This window comes from Atractosteus spatula, chromosome 3 (assembly GCF_055471065.1).
Source record: "Atractosteus spatula isolate fAtrSpa1 chromosome 3, fAtrSpa1.hap1, whole genome shotgun sequence".
NCBI lineage: Eukaryota > Metazoa > Chordata > Actinopteri > Semionotiformes > Lepisosteidae > Atractosteus > Atractosteus spatula.
Window position 1 is genome coordinate 45,484,100 of NC_142708.1, and position 11,097 is coordinate 45,495,196.

An 11,097-nucleotide genomic window follows, 5' to 3' on the forward strand; every position below is an offset into this window, starting at 1 on the left:
ATTACTAATAGTTAATGCTAACACCTAGTTTTCTTAATGCGAGAAGTACCACTGTACTGTACTTAAGTACTACTACTGTAAGCAAACAAAAGGGGTTTTGGAGGGGGGGGGGGGTGTCTTTCGCTGAAAGACTCGCCACCTTCTACTTTGAAAATACCTGTGAAACCGGTTTTATTCGTCACAGCCAGCACTCCCGCAGAGAGTGATGAAAACCGTGCAGCCCCAGGCGAATGCACATTAATATGTTGGGCTTTTTGGCTCAGGTGTATTTGCGCCCTACAGTTTAACCTGCGGTACCGCTGTGTACTGTGCATACAGTACGAACATGAGTTATTTTGAAATATAAAAAATGTCAATATACTGTAGCGTCCATAATATTTGCTATTTTAGTGTTTCAAAGAAGTGTTTTTATTAAAAGAAAACTCATAGCGATTGCTGTATTTGAACACCCGATTTCAATCTTATACTATAAATGAGTCACTTAAGCCGTGACGCCACCAAGGCAAGTCGTGTGACACCCACTGAAACAGCAATACAGATGTTACAGTAATATGGTCAGAAGGTCAACCACATGTAAGACTTTGGTGCTTAAAATGTTTAGGGAGAAATTGAGTATTGGTGTGTATTTTTTCTTTAAAATACCAATAACAGCAACATACAGTTTACATGATATGTTTATGTTCCTAAATTAATATCGTTTATGACCTTTATGACCTTCCTTATGCTCCTCTGCATTTTATGCTTAGCTACTTAAATTTCCCTTTAGTGGTAAAATTCCATATAAATATTCAATACTAAGCGGATTCAAATGTGCACAGTAAAGAGATTAGATGATTAAATCTTTTCACTAACGACCAATACACCACATTATCTTCCGTGTCACATTAACATTGGAATGTTTTTTTACAAGTGTCAAAAGAAGCGATACACAACCTGTCTCCTCTATAACTCTTCAGTTTACAGAGAAATTCCGCCAGAGCTTCACAACATTGTCCAATAATACTCTTGTTGTGTCTAATTTTTAGTGAAGCAGGATTTGAGCTATAGACCATAACAGACCAAAAAACAGAATCCACCTGCGATTCAAGTGTTAACAAAATGTGTTTACAACGAAAGTGAAATGCAGTAATACTACCAGCTATATAGATACATAGATTTAGATATTTAGATCCTTAAATTAATATAATTATTAATTTCTTTAGATACGTGATTACATATTATATTCTTGATCATAAAACAGATAATTCTGGTCCTGGAATCTGACTGGCTGACACCCTTCTAAAACGTTACCATAATCTCTGGTATACTGACACCCCAGAAATTTGACTTTTTACTGTGATAAATTTTAAAGACTACTTCTTAGCGTAGATAAGAAAGCGTAGATAAAAAAGCTTGGATTCTCATGTATCTGATACAAGTATCTTTTAATACAGTCTTTGTTGTGCTCTTGAGGATCCTTGTGATATTTTGAGCTCTGGTTGAATGATAAGTGTCGCAGTTTAAATAATTTCCATTAGAAATTATGAAACGCCCTTTTAAAAGCAAGGGAGTTTTTATGTCTGTTATAGCAAAAGAAAATGCCTGACAAAGTAGGGCTTGGACAGTTTCCAAGTGCTTGTACAAATGTGCTAAAGAAATGAACAAAAAAAGTAATTTATTCCTTTATAATATTGGCTAGCTAATGTCCTGTCCTCGTTAGTTGGATCAATGAAATGCTGTCGTGTTTGTCAAAGAAAAAAATAAAAGTCTTTTCATTTAAAATGACGGTTAGAAAGAATGTGGACCACCGTAATACTTTGAGTTTACAGCTTGTGCAAAGTCATTCATTATTAATACTATTAGTGATATCTTTGGTAAAGGCTTTGATGCATAAAATATTTCTGCAAAATTAAAATATTTATGATAAAGGTAGGCTGTGTACTTTTATCCAACTGAGCAATCTTGCTTTCATAAAATATACCAACTTTTTAATGACTGATGATTAACATGCTGTAATACACAGTTTAAATTTAAAAGCTCAAATGCTGTGCATGAGAGGTTAAGCTTTACTGGCTCCTCCTGGCGGTTTTACAAGGTGATTCTGGATACTTTCCGGGTTTAAATTAAATCCTTTCTGTATGAGGTTTTAGACTTCTAAATCACAAGCTGGAGTTTATGGCAGGAAAGGGGGTTAACTGATAAGGATTCCAGATGCAAGTTAGGAACCCCCCTGGATGTAATCTTAAACTGACCATTTGGCCAGGATCTCTTAACTAGCCAAATACCATGACCCCCTTCTTTACCATCAGACCGAGTGACGTCAGAAATGGAAAAGAAAATACTATATAACCCAAAAGTTTGTACCGGCACATCGAACAATACTTCGGTTTTGTTGTTTCTTGCGGGAAACAAGACTTCGGCTTTATTGTTCCTTGCATGCAATAAACTCATCTGTTAACTTCATCTCGGGATCCAGAACCTTATTCTTTCTGTTACAACAGCGTGATACTGCATGAAACTGAGTTTTGATGCGACAAGCCCACCGCGGTGTACCGCGAAATACCCCACGCGTTTTGAATGGCTGCATCTATACTGTAGGTACATCTGGAGCTTCTTGACCAGTTCAGTTCAGTTTATTGTCATATACATAAGTGCAATTAAATGCCTATTTGCATGTATGCTCCAATACAAAGACATTAAGGAAACACCAGAAACATAAACACAGAACAGCACCAGCAACAAGTTAAATAACATACAACTTAATAAAAACAACATCAGTGTGAGCTAGTGGTATGGGTAAAGTTCAGAATTCTCAAAGCCTGTGGGAAGAAACTGTCTCTGAATCTGGAAGCTCGTGCCTTTATGCTACTATAACGCTTACCAGAGAGAAGGGGGGAGAAAAATAAGAAAACAGGATGACTGGTAACCTTAGCGATACTTCCAGCCTTCCTGATACAGCAAGTTGTAAAAATGTCCAGAATAGAGGGTAGTTGTACTCCAATGATGGACTGAGCTGACCTGATCACCCCCCTGTAATGCCTTCCAGTCAGACAATGAGCTCCTGCCAAACCACACTGTAATACCACATGGGAGCACACACTCAATAGTGTACCTGTAAAATGTGATAAAGACAGTTGGAGATAGACCAAATTTTTTCAACTGTCTGAGGAATTAAAGGCACTGTTGTGCCTTCTTTGTAGCTCCAGCTACATGCTGGGACCTCATTAAGCCATTAGTGATGAAGGTACCCTGCAACTTGAAGCTGCTAACCATCTCAACAACCACCCCATTGATGTAAATAGGGGTGTGGTCCCCACCCTGCTTTCTAACATCAATGACCAGCTCTTTGGCTTTTCTGACATTGAGGGAGAGATTATTGTCAATACACCACTCCACCAGGTTCTTGACCTCATTCCTGTAAGCTGTGTCCCCATTAGCAGTGATTCGGCCAATGATGGTAGTGTCATCAGCATATTTGTAGATGAAATTGGAGACGTGTCTGGCCAAACAGCCGTGGGTAAACAAAGAAAACAGCATGGGGCTAAGCACACAGCCCTGAGGGGCACCTATATTAATGGTCAGTGTGGAAGAAAGCTTTCCATCAACCCTAACAGTCTGTGGTCTGCCAGTCAGTAAATCCATAATCCACCTGCATAGAGAGGTGTTGATGCACAGGTCATTAAACTTCCTGACTAGTCTGGAAGAAACTATTGTGTTAAATGCAGAGCTGTAATCAATTAATAGCATTCTGAAGTATGCGTCTTGATCATCCAAATGAGCCAGGGCAATGTGAAGAGCCGGGGAAACAGCGTCATCAGTGGATCTGTTATGCCAGTATGCAAACCAGCCTTTCAAAGTATTTCATTATGGTGGATATTAGTGGTACCAGTCTGTAATTATTAAAACAGGTTGCAGTATTTTTCTTTTGCACTGGAATAATGGTAGTTGTTTTTTAAAACACAGGGGAACAGGGTAAAAGTGAAAGATTAAAAATATCTGTAAAAACCATGGCCAAGTGGTCTGAACAGGTTTGCTCAGGAATTAAGGACCCATCCAGGAACGCTGTCTGGGCTAGTTACCTTCCGTATGTCCACCAGTTGAAGGTTGAACTGACTTCAGTCTCCGTGATAGACACGGCTCTGTCATCAGCGTCCAGGAGTACCTGCGTCGGCGGTTCCATGGTTCCGTTCTCAAATCGAGCGAAATAGTCAATTTCAATGGATGTAACACTGCTTATTTTAGCTTTATGGTTTGGTATTGTCTGGATACCCCACCACATTTGGCGCACATTGGAAGAGGCAGCTTGTATTTCTATTTTCTTACAGCATTGCCTTTTAGGTGTTCCTGTTAGCTCTCCACATGTTATACCTTACCTTCTTATAAAGGTACAGATGGCCAGATTTAAAGGCCTTCGATTGTGGCCTCCGCTTATTTCGGTGATATTTATCAATGTTAAACCACAGTTTCTGGTTGGGGAAAAAGGAAACTGTCTTTCTGGGCACACAGTCATCCACATATTTCTTAATAAAATCGGAGATGACTGTGGTGTACTTGTGCAGGTTTACTGATGAACTTAAACACAGCAGTCCACAGATCCAAAGCAGTCCTGCAATACTTCATCTGTCTTCTCCGTCCAGTGTTGAACTGTTCTTGTCGACACATTCTCCTGCTTCAGCTTCAGCTTGTAAGCCGGAAGAAGAAGCACCGATAGATGATCTGACTGTCTGAAATGCTTGCAAGGGGTACAGCATCTTTGATAGCAGTGTAGCAGTGATCAAGAGTATTCACACCCCTTGTTTGGCATGAAGACATGGTAATATTTTGGAAGAACGTTCCACAAGTTGGCCTGATTAAAGTCCCCCGCAACATCATCAGGGTAAGCAGTTAATTTGCTAAGTGCTGCTTTCACATCTGGTCGGGGTGGTATATACACCAGATCACTTTATTAGCCATATACAATTTCTTGCATTAGGAATTTGTCTTTTCACATACCCCAGCTTGCTCTCCATGAGACACACAGGCACACGGACAGGGAAAGAAGCTTGGGGTCAGAGAGCAGGGTCAGCCATTTATACAGCACCCCTGGAGCAGCTGGGGTTAAGGGCCTTGCTCAGGGGCCCAATGGAGTAGGATTCCTTTGCTGGTCACAGGATTTAAAATTGCAATCTTCCAGCCACAGGCGCAGATCCTTAGCCACAGTGCCACTGCTCCGCCATCCAAAAAAATAATGAAATAATGACAGACAAAAATTCTCTAGGTAGATAGAAAGGATGACATTTTACAGTAAGATATGTCAGGTCCAGAGAGCAAAATCGCTTCAGAATTTTCACATCTGAAAACCAAGATTTGTTTATCATTAGACATACACCACAGCCTTTTTTCTAACCAGCCAAAAGAGACCGATCCATGCGATAGGTGGAGAATACGTCAAGCTGAACAGCTGAGTCAGGTGTACTGGGGGTCAGCCAGGTCTCGGTGAGACAGAGAATACAGCAATCCCTAATGTTCCTCTGATGGCTTAACCTTCCCCTTAGCTCGTCCATCTTGTTCTCCATGGATTGAACTTTGGCCAGAAGAACACTCAGGCTTGGGTTTCGATAGCCGTTGCGCTTCACTCTTGCTTGAAGTTCTCCCTGTCTACCACACTTCTGCATCTGTTGCATTCGCTGGCTCTGCTCTGAGTCAGGTGTGGGGTCCATACGCAGAGGCACCCAAGATAGTTGATTAAGATTCCAATAGGCTATATCTGTGTTTAAATCAACGATTCTGGATTCAGTGTCCAAAAGCACTTGTCGGTCAAGAATAATTGCTGAAAAGACGGACTTGATACAAAAAGTCCACAACACGAAACAGACAAAGACAGACAGACAAGAAGCAACATGCAACACGTTGCCACTCTCCTGGCGCCATGCCTCTACTGACCAACTGTATTTTCCCCAAATTAAAAAGTGGTGCATTACCTCTAACTTCGTCGCTATCCTCTCTCCACTGAACCAACTTGGCTGACTAACAACAGAACCACATGCCTGCCACACTTGTTGTCTAAACATTGATGTCTTAAAGTTTTTCCCAAAACGTAGAGTTAGAGGGTGAACCCATACATAATGACAGAAATCAGCCCAAGGTCTAGCCTGCAGCAGGACCCTGTGGCTAGCTAGCTACCACAGTGCACCCGCTTGACCATTGGAGTAATACATTTGGACTTTTTGTTGACACGCCTAAATAAAAAATTATTTAGCAGTAGCCACTATGCCGGACGCAAACTGAGTTTCTTCTCTTTTTGTGTGACTCGCCCCAACTGAGCAGTCACCACCCTGTGCACAGACTTTGTCCTCAGTTTAGTTCAGCTGACAATGACAATCCATTTGAAGGAATTGACTGTCAGAGTTGTAGTGTTTCATAGCCGTTCAGGGAAGCCAAATATGTAACGTTGTGGCTCTCTGAAGGCACCAGTTCTGTAGGGTTTGGGCATTTACTGTGACAATTATCAATTGTAGCAGTAAATCACAAAGTTGATTCTTTTGATGGCTTTAGAATCCAACCATGCGACATAACTCAAACAACGCACACACGCAGGTACTAATACACGAGGATACATTTATTAATACATAGAATATGCATATAAACCTAACAGATCTTATCGAGAGGGTTATCAGAATACAAAAGGTATATATTCAATCAGTTACGAAGTGTTACACATCAAGAGGACATACGTTCAGTATATCATTCATTAAGACCGTTTCGTAAATGAACTTGGTTATAACTTCTACATTAGATACTCAAAACAAGTACATAACTCTTAGGAATTAAATTGATATCAACTGGTTGGGATAACAATTGAATTCTCGAGCTGTAATGCATGGAAGTTGAATACTCATCCAATCTCTGGGGATTCAGATCTCCTGCGGGCACAAAGAAACAGTTGCAGGCTGTTGCTGTCCAATCCGCGCTCTCTGGCTCGGTGCCAGGTTGTGCTGTGCGGCTTGCGACGGTGCGCTGCTGATGCTCACTGACCGGCTAGTTAGTGTTGGCTTTAACTAGCAAAGTTTGTGCACAGGAGAAAAGATGACTGTGGGTCCCAGCAGGTCAGGAAGAGGACCGGTTCGTTCCTGGTGAAGAGCTAGTTCTGAATAGTGATTCAGCTGTCCACAGTTCCGACCTGTTCACGAGGCCTGCTGCTGGTTACTCTCTGGCAACCTCCACTCTAGACTCTTAGAACAAAGGAAAGTTCTGGCACTCGGACACACTGGCCGTTCCGTGGTTGTCCGGGCTGAGTCTCAGGATGGTCAGGAGGCGCGCTGCGAGAATGTCCTGCCCTTGGGAGCCTTCTGCTCCTGGGCCGTCCTGCCCTGGAATTCTCCTTTGAATTCCCTTTAGAACAGTCCACAGAATCCTCTCCAGAATCTTACTGAATCTCCCGAATCTGAATCTCCAGGCCTGTGTTGCCTGTTTTTACCTGGAGGAACTTCAGCTCGTTGATTGGCTGAAAGTTCCATGGGCATCAGAGTCCCACGTGGGTTACTCAGCCCTACCAGTCCCTGATTGGTTGATCAAGGTGAGATATGAGTCACTTAGTCCTGACACTTAGTAATGCAGTCCAGATGTCCATCCGGCACTCCCTAGACTGATAGGCGCCAGTGGATGACCATTGATCATGATAGCCAGACTTAGCTAAGTGCATCCCCCTTTGGGAGCTGTCCTAGGAAACCTTAAATCACCCTGCACTAATGGTCTCTCTGTGGCTCCACAGAGATGAACAGAGAAATGGGGCCTCATTTGGGAAGCTCAGAAACACTTAATTCTGCCTTATTATTAAGCCTCGCCGCTACAGAGTAAAGCTACAGCAAATCATTTTCTCTCTTTCCTCGATTCCTTGAGTTGTCTAAGTGTGGCACTGAGTCAGTAGATTATGGATTGGCCAGCTCTGCGATGGACCCAGTCCCCTATCCTTCTGCGCGGGAGTTACAAATACATGGTTGTGGATGAGTATAATTAAATATTCCCCTTCATGAGCATAAAACTGTTATATTAACACATATTATTATTGATATAATTCATTTAAGTAGCCATAGTTACTTAAGAATTCCTAAATGTTAATATTTTAATGTGACTGTGCAACCTTGTATACTAACGTAGAATGCATTATACATAAAGATTTTCTGTATCTAAACTATAATGTCAGTTTGACATTTGGAATGTTTATGTACACATTGTTTTTATGTATCAATAAATATATTCCGTGTGTTGTAAATTCTGGTGAAGACTCCTTATTATTCTACCAATTGATTCCTAATAAACAAAGTAAACTTACACAATTTAATGTTACAACTTAATATTGTGCCAGTAAATTCACAAATCCCCTACAGTAGGCTCACCACACAATGCCTATCCATGGGGAGAATAGAGTATTGAATCCAATTTATAGATGGAATCATTAGGAGGCCTTGATTGTTAAAAACCAAGGGGAAATTTGTGCAGGACACCACGGTTAACACTTGCCCTGTGATGGAATGGTGCACCGTCCAGAGTGTACTCTGCCTTGCGCTCGTTGCTTACCGGGTAGGTTCCGGCTTCCCGTGACACCGTATGGTTTAACGCGGTTAGGTGAATGACATGATGACCACGGTTAACACTCCTATTCTTTTTAAGACACTCCCTGGATTTTTTTCTGACCATGGAGACCCAAGAACTCAGTTTTATATGTTATCCAAAGGGCGGTGTCACAGATGTCGGAAGGGACGAACCGCGGAATGGCAAGAGAGTGGAAAAAGATCCATATGCGTAGCGGCGGAACAGGGGATTAGCTCGGGCTCAGCAGTTCAGGAGTTGTATAGAAACCAATGCCCTCAGGCAGTGGAAGTGGGGCGACCTGGTACTAGGCGGGTCTCAGGACATCCGAACGTCAATGCTGAGTGAAGGTGAAGAATGACACAGAAATATATAGCCCCAGAGAGATAGAGACACCGGAAAGACAGCAAAGCATAGGAAACTAAGGACAGGACAGAGAAGGGCAAGACAGGCTGGGTCATTTTTCATTATAATAGTCCCATCACAATAATGGGGCATTAGGAAACAATTCACACCACAGAGTAAGCGCTCCTATTGGTCCCAATAACACATCTTCCTGCAGCAAACGTAGTTTTCCAAGTAGGTCTTCCATCCAGGTAGTGGCCAAAGGCATACCTGCTTAGATTCAGTGGGTTGTCAGTTGTAAGATGCAGGGTGATATAGTTGCTGAAATTCACATACACTACACAGTCATATACACAATAGTAATTCTATGATTTGAACTCTAAAAGAACTAAGTTGGAGTTACTGGAAATTTCAGCGTCAACTGAAAGGTCTGAGAAGCTTGAAGTCAGCTGAGAGCTCACTTTAACCTGTTGCTGTTGAGATACCTAAGCACCTGCTATTATAACAGTAAAAGCAGGTCAGTGTCCTGTCTGACACAATAGCTCTGGGATTTATTTGCATACTCTCTGTATTTTAGGAAAATAAAATACAAAAGACTAATTCAATGAAACTGCTATAGTTCATACCATAGTGCATTTTAAGAGTCACAAGTACCATTATTATATATTTTAAGTTGAATATTGATAAAAAATAAAAATACAGTGTGCTACATACAGAAAGCAGAAGTACAGTATAAACTCTAAATATAAAAGGGGATATGCAGATGCAGCCATTCAAAACAAGCGGGCGATACCACATTATTTTGCAGTGTGCTTCTCGCGGTGTAATACAAGTTACCGTATATTCTCGTATAGTACCACAAGATACTGCAAGTATAATAATAGTATCCGGAATTTCAGCAAGGTGGGGCTAATAAAAAGAATAGGAGCATAACACGTATGAAGACCATAAACGATATTAATTTTGGAACATAAACATACAGTATTACAGTTTGTAAACTGTATACAGTATGGCTGGTCTTGGTACTTTAAAGAAAAAATACACACCAGTATTCCATTTCTCCTTAAACATTTTAAGCATTTTAAGCATCAAAGTCTTTAACTGACATGTAAAATAACGTGTATAAAAAGTGGTAATTTTGAGCAAACACTTTTAGAATTTGATTAAAAGGGAATATAATATGGAATCGCGTATCTAAAGAAATTAATCACGATATAATTATATTCATGTACCGCAACACAAGAATAGTACACGCTGTACAATGACTGTTGAAACTGTTTGTGTAGGGCTGTTTCACCACTCCTCATGTGACCTTGCAGGTGGTACTGTGGTCTGACTTGTGCCTGACTTGTAAACCACAAGGTGGGTGTTCAAATCTAGCTGGTGCCATGACATTTCTTTTAACAAACATTTCTTTGAAAAAATAGAATAGCAATATTATGGACAATTGACAATAAATATAGAAAAGCACATATTAAATTTGGGAAATTTGGTTTCAAAAGTCCTCACATCAATGATGTCTATACTGTTTTCCTCTACAGTATGCTAATCTATTGTAGTGCATTCGCCCCGGGCAGCGGCCAAAGAGATGCGGTGAGGGGCAGGACAGGAGTGGAAGTGGTCAGGGCGGGGTATAGAAAGGCTGCTGACCAGTGCAGCTGTCCCACAGTGAAACGGGCAAACAGTCTGGGGAGACTTGTTTTCCATGTAAATAGTTCCCTGGTTCTGCACCCCTGGGTGTTTCTCTCTCTCTCGCTCACTCGCTCGCCCTCTCTCTCTCTCTCGCTCTCGTGCATAACAAGGAAGATTAATAAACATAAAGTTGTTTACTGACAATCTATTGTTTTTCTCATGGCTAAATAGTCAAGTCTAGCCAAAAGAGAAAACATCGACTTTATTTAAACTCCAGCGAAAGTATTAATGGTTTTTAATTACCATACTTTTATGGTACATGACTTTGCTAAAATGTATTTAAAAATAAAAATGATTACAAACGCCAGCAGAGAGAGAGAGAGACACACACAGTTTTTCATTGTCAAAAAGTAATTGTTTTTTACTTTGTCAGCACCCAGACAAACGCAAACGCGTTTTTAATAAAATGCTTTTATTCATTCTTAATCAGACTCACATTCCCGAATGCCCCCTGCCCCACTCAACAATCCTAGGAAGAACACAAAACAGCCTGTTAATAAAATTGTTGCGGTC

At 41.0% G+C, this 11,097-nt stretch overlaps 1 pseudogene; it reads right to left on the minus strand.

Moving 5' to 3' along the window:
- Positions 1-4,159, minus strand: part of LOC148837826 (uncharacterized) — a 48,909-nt pseudogene extending 44,750 nt beyond the window's left edge.
- Between the last annotated feature and the right edge of the window lie 6,938 nt (positions 4,160-11,097).